Here is a 19,054-nt window from a genome sequence, read left to right as displayed (position 1 = left end):
CGAGCCGAAGGCAGACGCTTAATCGACTGAGCCACCCAGGCATTCCTATTTTTTCAATCTTACAGCATCACTAAGATTTTAACCAATGAACAATCAGTTCATCATCTTAATAGGATTATGAGAAATAAACTGATGAAGACTTTTGCTGTGGAACATCCGTTAGATCTCTTCATTGCTAGTATGCTCTCTTTCTATGCAATGAGGGGGGAAAAAAGCAGTAAAATATCCGGGAGCTTAGAATATGGAAATTTAATTCATTTTTCATTTATTTCCTTTTATTTCATTTACTTCCTACCATATTAAGTTGTTTTACTTTATTTTATCATTGATTTTGGTATTATAATTCCTCTTGTGGTGGGTGACCAAAACCCATTAGAGCTATTCATTTAAATAAGTTCTCATGAACTAACTGATCTAACCTTGCTCATCTTCTTTAGAATATTTTGGTGAAATACAGTGCCTAGATACTTATAAAGGGCTCTAAGAAGACATACTAAAGCCCTTATGAGCCATACTAAAAGCTAAGTGTACAAAATAAGCTTTGAGGTCAAACACACACGCACACACACACACACACACACAACAAAACAAAAATGAAAATGAAACCCAGGCAGAATAAAATGAAACTGAATTCACTATTTCATTTTTGGAGCTACATCAGTGTAAAACCATGGGATACTTCCCTTCTGACAGCTCTTTTAAAAGGCCTAAAAGCCATGTGAACAACAACCAGCCTTCATCTTGTTTTAGCTTACACGTGCAGTCCACACCCTAAGCCTCTACTAGGCCAGCTTCAGGTTAATGCACTTTGTTTTCAAGGCTAAGACTAAACACTGAGTAAGAGCATTATTACATGGAAAAATTACAATAATGCAAGAGAGATTTCTGTGGGAGAGATCCTCAGTCAAAATCATTTAACAGTTCCAACACAAGTAACTTTTAAAGCACTTATGTAGAAGGAAAGAGACTAAGTGTGGCTCTAGAGGTAGGTATCCAGTCCATATAGTAGTTGCAAGAAAATACTTTAATTCAGTAAGTATTTACCAGGTAGTTAAAAGGAAAATTCCCATTGAAATGTTTAAATTTTCACTCTTATCCCTCAACTTAACAGATGGAAGTCCAGTAATAATTTCAAGTATGCTGTTAAATGTGGTAAATGCAAACAATTCAGCAAATCCGATGCTCTATTTTGGGCATATCTGTAAAGTAAATGCCCTAGACAGCAAATGCTAATGGTAGCATCACTGTACTGTTTCGTTCCCCAACAGATGTAGCTTCTGACTGGCTCTACAACAGTCAAATCATTACTCCCTGACCTTGTACACATCCTCTCTGACAGGCCACCTAAATTAAATGTTTTGCTTCCATCTGTCAAATGTCAATGTAATTTGATTATTAGGGATAGACATCTTCCATTGTTTCATTAAGTTGTTTATTGCTGTTGCTTTTAACCCACTGCTCCATGTCTAACTAGGGAAATTAAAAAAACAAATTAAGTCTAATAAAGTCAATCTTAGCCACTCACATCGTCTAAATTAAATCTGACCCTAACTTAACTTTTCCATGATTATGTAAACCCAACACAAGGCACATCTATCGCAGTCGAACAAATCAGTACTAATGAATTTATAAAACCAATAAAACTTCTAAACAAAACCCAGAACTCAAGAATACCTTAATTTTTTTTTTAAAGGTATTCAACGTTACTGTCAGGAAAACGCAAATCAAAACCACGTTGAGAAATCACCTCACACCTGTCAGAATACTATTATCAGAAAGACAAGGTAACAAACTTTAGCAAGGATGTGAAAAAAGGGAACCCTCGCATGCATTCTTGGTGGGTATGGGAATTGGTTGCAGCCACTGTGGAAAACAGTATGGGGGTTCCTCAGAAAATTAAAAATACAAATAACATATGATCCAGCAATTCCCCTTCTGGGTATTTATTTGAAGGAAACAAAAACAAGAACTCAAAAAGATATCTATACTCCCCTATTCAATGCAGCATTATTTACAAGAGCTAAGACATGGAAGCAACTTAAGTGTTCACTGACGGATGAACAGATTAAAAAATGTGGTATACACCCACATATACACAATGGAATATTCTTCAGCCACAAAAAAGAAAATCCTGCCATTTGCAACAACATGGATGGACCCTGAGAGCAGTATGCTAAGTGAAGTAAGTCAAACAGAGAAAGAGACAAATGCTATATGATTTCACACATGGAATTAAAAACAAAAAACAAAAAACAAAAAAAACACCCCAAACTCATAGATACAGAGAACAGACTGCTGCTTGCCAGGGGTGAGGGGTGGGCAAGATCGATGAGGGTGGCCAAACGGTACCAATTCCAGTTTAAAATAAATACGTCCTGAAGATGTAAAGGGCAGCATGATGACTACAGTTAACAATATTGTATCATATATTTGGAAGTTACTAAGAGAGTAAATCTTAAAGGTTCTTATCATAAGAAAAAAGTTTTTGTAACTATATGTGGTGAAGAATATTACTAAAACTTACTGTGGTCATCATTTTGCAATATATTCATATATTAAATCCTTATGTTCTTCCCTTGGATTAGTACAATGTTCTATTTATATCTCAGTTTAAGACCCTAAATGATGAGGCAGTATTTTAAAAGGGTTGTTGTGAACTAACATGAGAAATTTTTAAGTAAAATATGCCCTAAGCATACAATGTAATACTACACGGCCATTAAAAATTATGTTAGAGAAATGTTTTCTTTCCAATCAAAATCCCAAGATTTAAGGGGCTCCTGGGTGGTTCAGTTGGTTAAGTGTCCAACTCTTGGTTTCAGCTCAGGTCATGATCTCAGGGTTATGGGATCCAGCCCTGTGTTGGGCTCCACACTCAGCAGGGAGTCTGCTTCAGATTCTCTCTCTCCCTCCCTCTGCCCCTCCCCACTAGCTCTCTCTCCAAAATAAATAAATAAATCTTTTAAAAATCTTTAAAAAATACACGAAATAAAATAAAAAGCTAATTTAAAAATGCACCTAAAAGAGAAAATGCACAACCCAGCCATATTTTTGTAAAAGATGGTATTTGATGAGGCTAGTTCCTTCTACCAAAATGTTAAAATAGTCTGGTACTAGTGCAAGAAAAGACAAATACATCAATAAAGTAGAATAAGGCTGAGAAACAGATGCATTCATATGAGGATACAGTGGGTGATAAAATGGCATCCCGTATCAATTGTAGAAAGGTCAAACACACAAAGAGTGTTAAAGAACTGGCTATCCATTCTAACAGGAAAAACACTGGATCCTTACTTCATGCTGCCACATAAATAAATTCCAGGTAAATTAAAAGAGCAAATCATGAAAAACAAGACTCCAAACAAATTAAAACATAAGGGAATACAGTTTTAAACCCTGGGACAGCATAGACATCTTTAAGCAAGGAAGCCATAAAATGGAATATTTAAAAATACTTAAAACTTCTGATTGGCAGAAAGACACCATAAACAACTTAAAAACCAAGCCACAGACTAGAAGAAAATATTTCCAGCATATATAATACACAAATGATTAACAGTCATAATCACAGAAAGCACTAATAAATCACAGAAATAAATCACAGAAAGCATCAATAAAGAAAAAAGGCCAAACCTTTTTGGTTTGGAGAAAAAAAGTCAGGTATAAACAGGAATGTTAGAGAAGAAATGCAAATGATCAATAAGCATAGGAAAATATGTTCAATGTCAAGGGCTAAAATGAGTTATTTCTCACTCAGATTGGAAAAATAAAAGATTAGTAACATCCAATACAGGTGAAAATATATAAAGAAATGGATGCTGTCATTACTAGGTGAAGAACACAAATGGCTACAACCCTTTTAGAGAAAAATTTTATTCCATTAAAAATTTTTAACTTGCATTCTCTACAACCACACAATTCCATTTCCAGTATCTATTTCAGAAAAATACCCAAAGAAAATAAAGAAATAAGTAGCATAACATTCTTAAAGAAAGAGATGAAATTGTTGTCTCTTCCAGGGCATACACGGAGAAGCACCCCCATGTGTACGATGCAAGGGCCTAAATGTGTGCTTGAATACTGTCTACACTAAGGGAGAAATGAAGATCGCAACATCCATCAGTAAATCAGGGCACCTCCCTAACATGAGGGCTAAAAAGAATAGGACAGTTTCATAGGGTCAGAGCTTATACTGGGGGTGCTCCACAGTTTTGGGAATAAACAGTAGTTTATACGTATACAGGCATACCTCATTTAATTGCAATTCACTTGATTGTGCTCAGCAGATACTGCAGTTTTCACAGATTGAAGGTCTGTGGCAACCCTATGTCGGGCAAGTCTATCAGTGCCACTTTTTCCAAGAACATATACTCATTTTGTGTCTATGTGTCACATTTTGGTAATTCTGGCAATATTTTAAAACTTGTGTTGTTGTATTTGTTATGGTGACCTATGATCAGTGATTATGACTTGCTGAAAGCTCAGATGATAGCATTTTTTAGCAATATTTTTAAAATAAGGTATGTACACTGTTTTTTGGAGATACAATGCTACTGCATACTTACCAGACATAATATACTGTAAACATAACTTATATATATACTAGGAAACCAAAAAATTCCTGTAACTCACTTTATTGTGGTATTTACTTTATTGGGGTGGTCCGGAATGGAATGCACAGTCTCCAAGGTATGCCTGTATCTGTATATGTATGTATATACATAAAAAGAATATATATACACAAAACTATTTCTACAGGTACAGATATATATGTGCAGAAGCCTTTAAAATGGTCTGGAAGAATACATCCAAGTCGCTATCAGTGGTTAGACAGACTCAGGTACAGAGCTAAAAGGGAATTTTTGCTTTATCTGCACCGGATAAATTTTTTAGGATGACAATGTATTCATATGTGTATTTCTATGACTTAAATTTTTATTTTAAGAAAAAGAAAATGTATTTATTAAAATGGAAATTTATTCATTTTTTCAACAAATATTTACCAGAAACCTATGTGTTTGGCCCTGTAAAAAGGTTAGAGAGATGTCAGTGAAGCAGGACAAAGCCCTGAAGGAGCCATGGAAGGAAAGAGCGTGCCAAGCAGAGGGAAAAGCCAGCCCAGAGGCTGGCAGTGAGAGCACAGGAGCTGATTCCAAGAACAGCTAGGGGACCGAGAAAGCAGAGGCCAGAGAAGCAAGGGAGCAAACAAGAGAGGGCAGCAGGACATAAGCCACACCACCTACCACTCCCAGACCGCTCTGGAAGCATCTCGTGCCTGCAGCCCTAAAGGAACTATGGTATTTACCAGGGACCCTACTCCTCTGGGGGCGATAACACATGAAGGCAATGCTGGTGGAATATTATTCAGTCATAAAAAGGAATGAAGTACTGATACATGCTATAATTTAGATAACTTTGAAAATATACCAAGTAGGGCGCCTGGGTGGCTCAGTTGGTTAAGCGACTGCCTTCGGCTCAGGTCATGATCCCAGGGTCCTAGAATCGAGTCCCGCATCAGGCTCCCTGCTCTGTGGGGAGCCTGCTTCTCCCTCTCCCACTCCCCCTGCTTGTGTTCCCTCTCTCGCTGTGTCTCTCTCTGTCAAATAAATAAATAAAATCTTTAAAAAAAAAAAAAAAAGAAAATATACCAAGTAAAAGAAGTCAAACATAAAAGGCCACATATTGGGAGGTGGGTGGGGGGAAGGGGCAATTGGGTAATGGGCATTAAGGAGGGCACTTGATGTAATGAGCACTGGGCGTTACATGCAACTGATGAATCACTAAATTCTAGCCCAGTAACTAATAATACAGTATATGTTAACTAAATTGAGTTGAAATAAAAAAATTTTTTAAAGGAAAAAAAAGCCACATAATTAAATGTATTAAATGCTTCCATTTGTATAGAATGGTCAGAACAGGCAAGTCCACTGAGACAAAGATAGATTAGTGAGGCTGCCAAGGGCTAGAGGGAAAGAGTAATGGGAAGGGACTACTACTGTATACAGAGTTTCTTATGGGAACATTGAAACATTCTAAAACTAGATTGCCATGACAGTCCTACAACTCTGAATAAAAACCATTCAACTGTATTGTACACCTGAAACTAGTATAACATTCTATATCAACTATACTTCATCAATAAAAAAAAAAACCACTCTGTACTACTATACACTTTAAATGAGTGAATTTTATGGTATATGAAACATATCTTGATCAAGCTGTAAAAAAATAAAGTCATCTTAAGAACACAACTGTGCTTTTAAAATAACATTATTTCTTGGGGCGCCTGGGAGGTGCAGTTGGTTAAACATCTGACTTTTGGTTTCAGCTCAGGTCATGGTCTCAGGGTTGTGGGATCGAGCCCCACCTTGGGCTCTGCACTTATCGCAGAGTCTGCTTGTCCCTTTCCCTCCGCTTCTGCCCCTCCCCCTGCTCTAAGTTAAATAAATAAAATCTTTTTTTTTTTAAGAACAAAATTCACATTTTATTTAGGTTGAAATAAACTATACAAAATTGATTTTCTTCACCAAAAATAACAGCAATATTTTCTGTATTATTCCTAGATAAACCACAAAACACTTATTTTTATAGGTTTTCTAGGTTTTGTTTATAAATCAAGACGAGGCAGTAGATACAATCATGGAAAAAGACAGAGGAAAACAGACAAATCGGTTGTCAGTATTCATGGCCTCTGATCCTGTCTTGACCATGAACAGAGGTGTTCAACATATACCTGCTAAAAAGCTTACGAAGACTAGGTGTTCTACATACACTTGCTAAAGAGCTTATGAAGATGTAGGCTCAACAAAGGAATGTAAACAGCAACAATCCAATGTGGAACAACAATGGCAGGCTCTCCCATTCAAACTTTAACTGTAACTTGTTCCTTTAAGCTTATTTAATAAAGACAAAATCTCTACTGCAATCCTTGCCTGGCAAGCTCACCTGTTTCTCTCTCTCTCTCTCTCTGGTAACTCCCTTAACTGTCCATTACAGATTTTTAACATACTAACACTCCTACTATTTAAAGGTCACTCTGAGCTTCATTGTAACATTTTATAAAATGTACTCCTTCCTCCCATACGTCTTCAAAATCTTTGTCTTCTAAGAACTGATAACTCAATACCAGACAATTGGATCCAGTGACAATAAATGTTTTATCTAAAATGACTTAACTAAAACAATTCCCAAGTGCCATTAGCAGAGATCCCACAGAAGTGTAATGTGGCACTTTCAATGCTATCTTCTGGAACAAGTATGTCTCCAAAGCATGAGAGTTTAAACAGGGGCCATTTATTTTTTTTATTTTTTTATTTTTTTAAAGATTTTATTTATTTATTTGACAGAGAGATACACAGCGAGAGAGGGAACACAAGCAGGGGGAGTGGGAGAGGGAGAAGCAGGCTTCCCGCCAAGCAGGGAGCCCGATGTGGGACTCGATCCCAGGACCCTGAGATCATGACCTGAGCCGAAGGCAGACGCTTAACGACTGAGCCACCCAGGCGCCCCAACAGGGGCCATTTAAATAGGCAGATTGTCAATGGCTAATGTACTCAATGAGAGATCGACAGGTCAAGATATTCAGTGATTAAGTGGGGCCTACATACACCTGACAGCTTTTCTGTAAGATGTTTTCAAATTTCTTACAGATTTTTCCAAATATCAAACGTAAGAGAAAGCCTACTTTAAAAGTCTTTTAGGTATTTTCAATGGTTTCTGAGTTACTTGTAGGAAGCTCTGACTTAGTTGTACAGCGTTTGATATATGTGTCCACCATTAAATCCAGATCATGTTTTATATCAAAATTTATGTTAAGCAAAGCCAAGTTACTTGACCTTTGGTCTGTCAAAGTGTTCCTTGGGTATGGTTTGAGACGCTTTCGCCCATTTTCATAGCGTTCATTCTCAACCTTCATCACAGGAAGAATACATAGGACTTTCAGCAATGCATAAACGTTAGGAAAAAACTTGATGTCTGGTAGATGCAGGGCTTCATAAATGGTGGATGGAAGCTCTATACCTTTCCTTCTGTGTTTCCACTTGATTCTCCAGCAATGCAGCTCAGCTGAGAATGTGTGGGGGTTGGGCAAGTCACTTCTGTACATGTCAGCATGATGCTCGTCCGATGTATTAAATTTGAACTGTCCCATGACAGAGGGTACAAAAGATAAGCATTTAAGAGCTTTGAGGTGCTGTTCTGAGAATATATCTTTCAGTTCCTGAATAATGTGTTCCACTGCTGGAACACTTAAGAGTTTCTTTATAGTAACTCTCAGAAGTGAGCTGAGATTCCAGGTTACCTTGCAGGGCTCTGTGGAATTTCCCAGGGAGTTTCATCTGAATATCAAGCTTAGTTGCCAAATTTGTGGCTTCTTCGAACCAAAATTCATGATAAACTTCAATATTTTCCATCATTTCATTTAGTGAATGCAGCAGTGCAGTCAAGCTACTGGCTGCAAAGAAGACATCAGAGGTTTGCCTTTGGAGGTTTTTCCCAAAGGCTCTTGTAAAAGAACATTTTTTTTTAATAAATTTTTTTAGAAGATTTTATTTATTTATTTGACAGAGAGAGACACAGCGAGAGAGGGAACACAAGTAGGGGGAGTAGGAGAGGGAGAAGCAGGCTTCCCCGCGGAGCAGGGAGCCCAATGTGGGGCTCGATATGGGGCTCGATCCCAGCACCCTGGGATCACGACGCAAGCTGAAGGCAGACGCCCAATGACTGAGCCACCCAGGCGCTCCAAGACAGAACATTTTTAAGAACAACAATGGTAACGATGAAATCAAAATCTGTTACTGCACTACAGAGTACAAAAGCTCGACCAGCTATATAGTTATTCCATCTAATATTTGTATCACTATTTATACCACCTAAACATAAAACAAGTGCTTGTAGGAGGTCCGCTAAAATTTCAAAAGCATCATGCCTGCCTGTCCACTTGAGAATGGCAGATTTCCTTCAGTTCTTTACCCTTTTCCTCATTGTTCTGAAAGAGGACAGAAATTACGTTGTCAAGCTCCAAAAGCAATTGTGGAGATCGATGGAAGAAAGAACAAACTTCCTCAATTGTTCCTAACGCAACAGATATTCCCACAACAGGCAATGATTTTGCCAACCACATATTTAAGGCACAGGAAGAGCAAAGTGTGTAGACAGCTTGAGGATATTTCTCTAAAAGTCTAGAAGCAACGACTTTCATTTTGGAAGAAAATCCACTGAACACAATGTAAGCCTGGCCACGGCAATACTCCATGTTTAACCACCCCCCTTCAGTTATCATAGTGTGAAATTTTACAGCCAAGATTTCTGCATCAGCTTCATAAGACAAGAAGCCCACAAATTCCTCTCTCAGGTTATGATATTCATCAACAAACCTCACCAACACAGGCAAGTGTTCTTCCCCTGCTATGTCCACTACATCATCAGTGATGATGGAAAAGAAGTGGGAGCCTCTCACTTCCCTGAGGGTCTCCTCCTGAATGCAGCTCTCACAGATGTCTAGCATCTGTTTCTGCTGTGTTTTCGAGCAGAACAATGTGTTAACTGCTGTTGTCTCAAAGCGCTTTCTCAGAACCTCTTCGCCAAAATTTATCCGGCACTCCAGCAGTGCTTGGAAGTTATCCAGAGTAAAGAGACCCTCTGGGATTTCATCAGTTTCATGCCCATCCAGAGGGATGTTTTGTTTTCCCATAAGAATCAAAATTTCAAATAAAGATTTTAAGTATTCTTTGTTTTCTTTCTCTTCAAGGCTTAAAGGTAAAATGTTTTCATCCTGTTCTTCACCCCCTTCTTCTGCACTGGGATTCTGAGCGTTGCTATTGTTTATTTCTTTATGTTTTGGTTCCTGTTCAGAAGTTTCATCAATTTTTTTGTTTCAGTGTCCTGATTTCATCTTCACTCAATTCTTTTGTTTTTCTGTGTCTACTATGTGGATTGTTCAAATGACTGGTAAGATCAAATATTGTTGGTATTGCATTATCTCGAAGAACTGTTCTATAAGGACTCTCCCAATGACTTCACAAGTATCTGCTTCAATTAATTTTGAGAAATAAAATAACCCAATCATTCTTTAGTTTTCTGATGCCTCTGTAAATGTATAGTTCTACAGATCATAGAGGTCTCAAAGTGTTTGGCACATAATCGATAATGTTTATTTAGTTGATCAAGTGTTTTATCTTCTAAGTCCGCTCTCCTACAATTCTCCACCCACTTCTGGCATCTGGCTGGATCCCGCGGGAACCTGAAAAAGGCCCGGTTCAACGTGCTCTTCCTCGTGCATCATCGCCCACCCACCAGCTGGCCCGGCCCAGCCCTCCCCTCGCGGCCTCCTCAGGGCAGCCCGCCTGCCCATCGGGGTCAGGGATGGGGAGCCAGGCTGGCCGGCCGGCTCAGCAAGGCCGGCAATAAATAAAAACTTTAAAATAACATTATTTCCATTTTCAAATACAGAAGCCAAAAACAAAAAAGAGACAAGAAATCTGGGTACCATTAGGATATGCAACAGAACAAGGAGAATTTAGCTGTCATTGGTTTGTATTAGTTAAGGGAATGCTATGCTTCAACGGATAAATTCCAAATTACAGTTGCTTAATCCAATAGCTATTTCTCACTCAGAGATAGTCCAAACAGGTGTTCCTGATGAGTAGGCACCTGTCCTCCACATGGTAATTCATCAGGCCAAGCACCTTCTACCTCATAGCTCTGCATCTTCAACACAGGCTCCCCAAATCATTGAGTGTAGGGGGATCATTCATGGAGGTTTCCTTGATCCAGGCCTTCCACCCACATTCTATTGTTAGAATTCAGTCACATGGACCCCATCTGACTACAAGGGAAGCTGGGAACTGTAAAGTAGCACTTCCCACCATTAAATATGAATGCTTAGAATTAGTACTACCATTTTTTTAGAACTTACATTAATAGATAATATCAGTGATGTTTAAAGAAGGCTCTTTGAATCAACAGTAGTGATACTAATGAACTGCCATGGAATTGCAATTAGTCAATAAATATTTACTGAGCACATACTATCTGCCACATCCTATTCTAAGTAAACAAACAGAGGGAAGGAAAACCTGCCCTCATGGATCTTACAATCTAGTGTGGGAAGACAGATAATGAAGTATAAAGTATGCTGAATGACAATAAAAGTTAGGGGGGAAAATGAGGCAAGGAAGGAGGACACGGAGTCATTAATTTCAAAAGAGTAACCAAGGCCTCAGTGATGAGGAGACATTAGCCAACACCTAAGGGAAATAAGGAAGTGGGTACCTGGGGAAGAACATTTCAGGGAGAAAGTGCAAGGATCCTGAAGTGGGAGCTTGTGTGGCACTTTGGAGGCCACTGCTGTTGGAGCAGAATGATCACGGCAAAGATGCTTAGGAGATGAGCTCACAAAGGTACCAGGCACCAGATTCTATACAAACATGTAGGCTGCTGTGAAGATTTTGGTTTTGAGGAAGCCACTGGAGGATTCTGAGCAGAGGAGAGATGTAATCTGACCTATCTTTTTTTTTTTTTTTAAGATTTTATTTGTTTATTTGAGACAGAGAGAATGAGAGAGACAGAGAGCACATGAGAGGGGGGAGGGTCAGAGGGAGAAGCAGGCTCCCTGCCGAGCAGGGAGCCCGATGCGGGACTCGATCCCGGGACTCTAGGACCATGACCCGAGCCGAAGGCAGTCACCTAACCAACTGAGCCACCCAGGCGCCCCCTGACCTATCTTTCAAAAGGATCACTTGGCAACTATGTCGAGAACAGACTGTTAAGTGAGTAAGAGCAGAAGCAGGAAGACCAATAAACAAGATCCTGAAACAATCCTGGCGAGCGTGCTAGCGGCCAGGCCCAGTGGTGAAAAGGGTTTGAGAAGGGTAAAAGGGAAACTGGATGTGGCGTGTGAGAGAAAGAACAGGGTTTGGGCTGACTCCAATTTTTTGGTCTAAGCAACAGAAAGGATGAAACTGCCACCTGGGGGTAAAGTCTGAAGGAGGAGTGGTCTGAGGAAGAAAAAGCAGGGGTTTCAATAGAAAATCGACCAATATGATTCATTTCTTCATTATTAAAGGTTCGCTCTTTGAGTTTTCAGGAAAACTTTTTACCATCAACAAAAGTATAATTATTACACTCTTTATATGAATAGCGTTCCCAATTTATAAGCTATTTCCAAATGCTATACTTCATTCAAGCCTAATAAAAACTCTTCAAGGGATGCCTGGGTGGCTCAGTGGGTCATGATCTCTGGGTGCTGGGATCAAGCCCAGCGCTGCTGCTCAGCGGGGAGCCTGCTTCTACCTCTCCCTCTCCCCCCTGCTCATGCTCTGTCTCTCTCTGAATCTCTCTCAAATAAATGAATAAAATATTAAAAAAAAAAAAAAAACCTTTAAAATAACTAGAATGGCTTCTATTCTGATTTCACACCTTGGGAATCTTCTTGTCAGCTTCAGTCCTGCTCTCATACTTCACTTTTTCTAGGTTTACTGATCATCCATGAAGGCATTTTGTCACACCAATTCAGTAATTTGTGCTGTTTTATTGTTTAAAATCCTAATTTCAAAACCCATACACTTCCCATTAAAACCTCAAGGTCAATTTATTTATTTATTTATTTATTTATTTTAAAGATTTTATTTATTTATTTGAGACAGAGAGAATGAGAGAGAGAGAGCACATGAGAGGGGGGAGGGCCAGAGGCAGAAGCAGGCTCCCTGCCGAGCAGGGAGCCCGATGCGGGACTCGATCCAGGGACTCCAGGATCATGACCTGAGCCGAAGGCAGCCGCCCAACCAACTGAGCCACCCAGGCGCCCTCAAGGTCAATTTTTTAACTCTTCTTTATTACATGTCTTTCAAAAATGTCAAGCATAAAGAATTTTTAAAAACTGATTCATACTGTAATGAAGTTGGAAATCTCACACCAACCAATTTATAAATCCTTGATTCACAGTTTTAAGTATGACCACCTCACAGCCTGTTTCCTTAGCAATTGCTAATTAGCACCAGAGTACCAGGCACCATTTCTACACCAGATACCAAGATCACTAAATCATAGTTTTGAAATTACCTTTCATTGTACCAAGATATGACAGAAGCATTTAAAGATCAATTCTATAAGCTGGAGAAATGGCAGATCTTTTAGAGTTCAAATATTATCACAGTTTTCATGGATTACGGGCTTTATTCATAGGAGCCAGTTACATGAGCACATGTTGAAACAGTCAATATGTCTTGCTCTGATTAAATAAGTATTTGATTCACCAATATAAACACTGCCAAATATGTACCCCTTTCAATAGTATTATAAAATCATTACATGAATAGACTATGTTTGGTTATGAAAAGCCTTGAAACTTCTGTAATCTCCTAGTAGCTATTTCTCAGCCTCTTCATGTCAAATGACAGTTCAGAAATTTCATGCCTACTCAACAGATGCTTGTTAGCCATTTATCTAAAAAAAAGTAATATATGAGTACCTACTCGGTATGTGCCTAGCACTTTTTGTGTGTTATACAGTAAATAAAACACTGCCCAACAGTATATGGGCCGTATAGCGTACTGTGAACATGAAGTATAACGTAAGTGTGAACTGTTTTCAAATTAGATCTTATTTAAACCTAACCATTCTACTTATCCCATACATGATTCCCCCATTTTACAGATCATGAAACCAGTTCATTTAGTAAGCAAACAGGGGCAGCATTTGAACCCCAGTCTGATTCCAGAGCCTGAACTCCCTAGACTTCAGGTTTTTCTCAGAGTGCAGACTGTAAGGACTACTGTGAGTTATGTCTCCTGTACCACAGAGTGATGGCTCTACATGATTTATACTCTAGTTCTTTATTATTTATTCAAGGTTCTATATTGTTCTAGTAAAATGGTGAGTAACCAGGACTCTAGATGGCACCTAAATGTTACCATCTATGAACTTCTAAAATGTTATTTTAGTAGTTCCTTACACTAGTTAGTTCATATGAAAGAATAAAAGCCTAATTAAAACGGGGGCACCTGGGTGGCTCAATCAGTTAAGCATCTGCCTTCGGCTCAGGTCATGATTCCAAGGTCCAGGGACTGACCCCCATATTGGATTCCCTGATCAGCGGAGAGTCTGCTTGAGATTCTCTCTCTCTCTCTCTCCTCTCTCCCCCCCCCCACCCTTCCCCCCACGCTCTCTCTCTCAAATCTTTAAAAAAAACCTCTGAATTACTGAACACTTGTAAAAAGAAATAGAAGGTCCTTATTCTTTATTTTTTTTTAAGATTTTATTTATTTATTTGACAGAGAGAGAGCACAAGCAGGGGGAGTGGGAGAGGGAGATGCAGGCTCCCCACTGAGCAAGGAGCCCAATGGGGGATTCGATCCCAGGACCCTAAGATCATGACCTGAGCCAAAGGCAGACACTTAACAGACTGAGCCACCCAGGTGTCCCAAAGGTCTTTATTCTTTAAATGAAATGATAAGTAAACTAATTACTAAGTGTTTCCAGAGAAAAGGATTTAAAAGAATTTATTTAATTTATAACACTTTAGGGGCACCTGGGTGGCTCAGTCAGTCAAATGTCTGCCTTCGGCTCAGGGCATGATCTCGGGGTCCTGGGATCAAGCCCCATGTCGGGCTCCCTGCTCAGTGGGGAGCCTGCTTCTCCCTCTTCCTCCACCCTCCCCCCCACTCACTTGTGCTCTCTCTCTCTCAGATAAATAAATAAAACCCTTAAAAAAAAGAATTTTAATTTATAACATACTGTTTCAAGTGCTAAGATTAAAGTTTGTTCTTGAATAGGTTAAAATTCCAGTTTACCTTTGTACACACCTAGAAACCACTTTCTTCACATCACTTCACAAAATTAAGCCCAGTTCACATTCAACTCTCCAATTCGGTAGAGTCACTCCTAGTAGCCTGGTCAGTCCTTCCCTCTCTTCCCCTTGCCCTGAATCCCAGATGTGCTCAGCATGGCAAAACCCTGTTCCACATAATGGACCCACTCAACCAGTCAGTCAGTCCACTCCTCGCTATCAGATAACTGTGTTCCGGGCCTTCCGTGTGTCTATGTGACCCAGTCCTGGCTACAAGAGAAGAGAAAGTCTCCTGGGAGCTTCTGGGAAATATACTCTGATTCCCAATAAGAGAGGCAAGATAGTTTCAAAATATCCTGAGTCTTGTTAATACCATCCAATGTTCACCTTGCAATAGTACCTCCTACAACTCAGGTCAGCAAATACACTGCATCAAAATGTATACAGACTATGTATTCTCCTTCTCTTGGGGCCCGGAAAACGTCCAGTGCTAGATGTGGGTATAACGCCAGCATGTAAACTCCATGAGGACATGCACTGTTTCATTCAACCAATATTACTGAATGCCTATTCCGTGCCAGGCTCTGTGCTGGGCAGTAGGGTAGAATAATTAACAAATAAGATGAATGTCCCTGGCTCCTAAAACATAGTTGGTATTTATGAATACCTGCTCAATTAATGAACTGCAAATTCAAATTATTAATTACTGAACCAAAACTCTGGTAGAACAAACTATTTTTAAATTGTAAAACCTGTAAGTTTAACTGAAATAATTTTATGTATCGTAACCTCTAGACCAAGCAGCTTTTGCTATATGGCCGAACACACACACACACACACACACACACACACACACACTTCTTTTTTGGATATCAGAGAATATTTAATGCAAAAAGTACTGGCAGGCAATGATATTTATTATAAGCAAACTGAAGAACTTCCGATGTCTCATCAAAAAATGTATGTATGCTAACTGAAAGAGAAACTGCCCCCTTCAGTATTAATTTTGCTATACCTCTTAGGAATATGTTTATTTTTTTTAAGATTTTATTTATTTGAGAGAGAGAGAGAGAGAGCATGAGTGGCGGCGGGGAGGAGCAGAGTGAGAGGGAGAAGTAGACTCCCAGCTGAGCAGGGAGCCCAATGCAGAGCTCGATCCCAGGACCCCAGGATCATGACCTGAGCCGAAGGCAGAGGTGTAATGACTGAGCCACCCAGGTGCCCCAGGAATATGTTTAAAGAGTACACTAAATACAGAGAAGTAGAAAGAAAATTTAAATCAAAATTCAAAATCTGTTTTCTGTTCCCCTCCTTCCCCTCCACAAAAACTACTGTGAAAGGTAAAAAGGGGAAGTTGGAGCTGGGAACAAAATAATGAATATTTTTAATTATTCATGCATTTTGATATCCTTATTCCCCTATTCTCCCTCCAATTACCATGACCAAGAAGAACGAGTCACATGACTATAATTTGGACATCTGGTAAGGGTGGCCTAAAACTCCCAGACACTTGATCAAATTTACATTACCCTACAAGCGAGTCTGGCAGTGGGATAGATTAATACTTAAAAGGGATAATCAAGAGACCAGAGATACTAATATACTTCAATTGTAAGAACTCAGCTATAGGCAGAATAAACAGAAACCCGAAATAAAGACCACCACATGTTTCTGAAGTTCTTAGCTCAAGTTTAAGGAACTGACCACAAACCAAAAAGACCCAGAAGTTCAAATCAGGCCTAGAGAGTGACTTAATTGTCTCTACCTCCCAAATGGCTACCCATGTCCTCATCTCATTATACTCAGCCCCTCGAAAAGGAAGCCCAGTGGGAGGGGAAGAGGGAAGGTCTGAAACTCCCTAATAACTACGTTAGAAATCAGAAAGGCAGGTCAATCAGAGGAGATACTAAGTACACATACACCAGGAAAAAAAAAACATGCATCAGACAAAACTCCATCTGACAGTCCATGCTTTTCTCTCCCTATAAATTCCTGGTGGCCTTAGATGTGATATTATATCTGCAAATTCTCTGGTACATGAACTGTTGGAAGTAACATAAAAGCCAATTACATTGACTATTCTCTTGAAGAAAATGAAAAACAACAGAAGCTGAATAATGAGTAGAACTAAAATTGTTCTACACAAAGTTCAGCACACTAAATGTCTTGAAAAATATCACTCAGCAAAACCAGTAGAGGTGCTCAGAAGGGAATTCAGGTCTCTTTGACTTTGTGCCTTTGTCTTCACTGGTTGAGCAAATGCTTCTCTGAACAGCGAACAAGACTCACAGCTGGGGAATGATAAACAGTGAGAATGGACTAGACTAACCATAAAAAGGAGACCTGGCTAAAATTCCCCAGGCCAGTGCTTGCTAGCTCAGCTTCCTTGTCTGTTAGATTATACATAGACTGAGGGGTTGTTGTGAAGACGAAATGATAATTTACATAAAATATGGCACCACACAAAAATAAAAAATGTTAAGGGGTTAACTTAGCCTTCCAAAGGGGAGAAAATCAAGGTGTATGAATGATCAACACCGTATCAAAAATAACTAGACCGTCCTGATAAGGAAGCATGTGGCCTCAGCAGCCAGACTGCTGGGTGTGCACGGCTGGCTTGTGCAAGTTATGTAACCAATTTATGCCTCAGTGTCATCATCTATAAAATGGAGATGTTAACAACTGTACCTATCCCATAATGTTACTTTTGATTATTCAATCAATTACTGCATATAAAAGTTTATAGCACAGTAGACCTCAAAGCACAGTGGCTATTATTGCTTTAACAAAACTCTCAGTCGAATGAAGATCCTCACTGTTGCAAGGATGGTTCCCAGCCCTTCAGTACTTGAAACACTCTCATTTTTCTTACCAAATACCCTTCTAACCCCTCCTAGCAAAGTTATACAGTAACTTTTCTTTAATTAAGGTACATTTCTTTAATAATTATTTGATGGAATGGAAGGACATTGAGTTTAGAGAACAGTCAAAAGGCTACAAAAGAAACAGTGTGATAAACAGCCACCATCAAAAAAACCTTAGAATCAGGGGCGCCTTGGTGGCTCAGTCGTTGGGCGTCTGCCTTCAGCTCAGGTCATGCTCCCGGGGTCCTGGGATCGAGTCCCGCATCGGGCTCCCTGCTCGGCGGGAAGCCTGCTTCTCCCTCTCCCACTCCCCCTGCTTGTGTTCCCTCTCTCACTGTGTCTCTCTCTGCCAAATAAATAAAATCTTTAAAAAAACAAAAAACCTTAAAATCAGCAGGAAAGCCCATAAACAAAGCCTTTGTCCCCAAGGGAGTAAAGAGGCTTCTTCCTTTCCCCCAGAGGCCTGGAGAAGAGTGGCGGGCAAGCTGTAGTGACTAATGTCTCCAGACCCCTGGGAGGCTGCCTTCTGTCCATCAGTCACCAAACTTTAACCTCCACTCCATATCCTCAAAGCCTTCAACAGAAGGTGTCATCCTAAGGCAGGATGCTTTGGTGATTTTGCTGCTTTATTTTGCTGGATTAAGCACACAGGTATTTTTAAAAGCTTTATGTCAGACTTTAAAGACTCCTGGACTATAATCGCATGTGCTGTACAATTACTTCATTAGGATATTTTAAGACTTAAGGCCCTAAAAGAAGCAGACTATCAATTGTAAATGTCAAGGACCTCTGGATAGGCTCTACCCCTCAAAATCACTATAAGCACCTAAACAGCATGATCAGGTAAAAACCAGTCCCTCAGGAACGCTTCCCAACTCCTGGGCAATGCTGCTGCCCCCTGGGACATTCCTGGGAAACCTTGAGTCTACTGCAAAACTCCGGGCCATTATGTCATGGTCCACAAACCTAAGAAGCATGCTGAACATTCAATAACGACAAGGAACAAGGATAAGTTATTTAGAAAAAGAATACATTATTTAGAAAACAAAACAACTCTTCAGTAGCTTTTAAAATAAGTGCTCACAGGAAAGGAGTAAACCTCTGGTTACTACTAGAAATAGGCTGGGACACATGTTACATCTGTAAAATAATTCAGTGTAAAAAGTTAAATAGACATAAGGAAAAAAAGAGCTTAAGTTATGCTAATTAGGAAACTAATTAAACTCATCTGTAAGATGTAAAACCAAAACCCCAACTGGCATAACAACAGTCTACTTACCTGTTATTCTAGAGCTCAAATGGGATGCCTGGCAGCCTGCTGTCTGTTCAGTATAGAACTTAGTGCAGCTTGTTGTTTGCTTTTGCAGATTGCAGTACCTACACATATTAATCTATAGTAAACTTC

At 39.5% G+C, this 19,054-nt stretch overlaps 1 protein-coding gene and 1 pseudogene across 7 annotated transcripts in view; both read right to left on the bottom strand.

Moving 5' to 3' along the window:
• Positions 1–19,054, bottom strand: part of SFMBT1 (Scm like with four mbt domains 1) — a 118,813-nt gene that overhangs the window by 60,904 nt on the left and 38,855 nt on the right. The gene's annotated exons all lie outside the window — the stretch shown is intronic.
• Positions 6,140–10,272, bottom strand: LOC123863012 (52 kDa repressor of the inhibitor of the protein kinase-like; annotated as a pseudogene).

The sequence above is a fragment of the Mirounga angustirostris genome, unplaced genomic scaffold (genome assembly GCF_029215605.1).
Source record: "Mirounga angustirostris isolate CCGP_5_RB_7025 unplaced genomic scaffold, mMirAng1.0.hap1 SCAF_1, whole genome shotgun sequence".
Lineage (NCBI taxonomy): Eukaryota > Metazoa > Chordata > Mammalia > Carnivora > Phocidae > Mirounga > Mirounga angustirostris.
The sequence above is the reverse complement of the archived record's forward strand: the minus strand, read 5'-3'. Positions and strand labels throughout refer to the sequence as shown.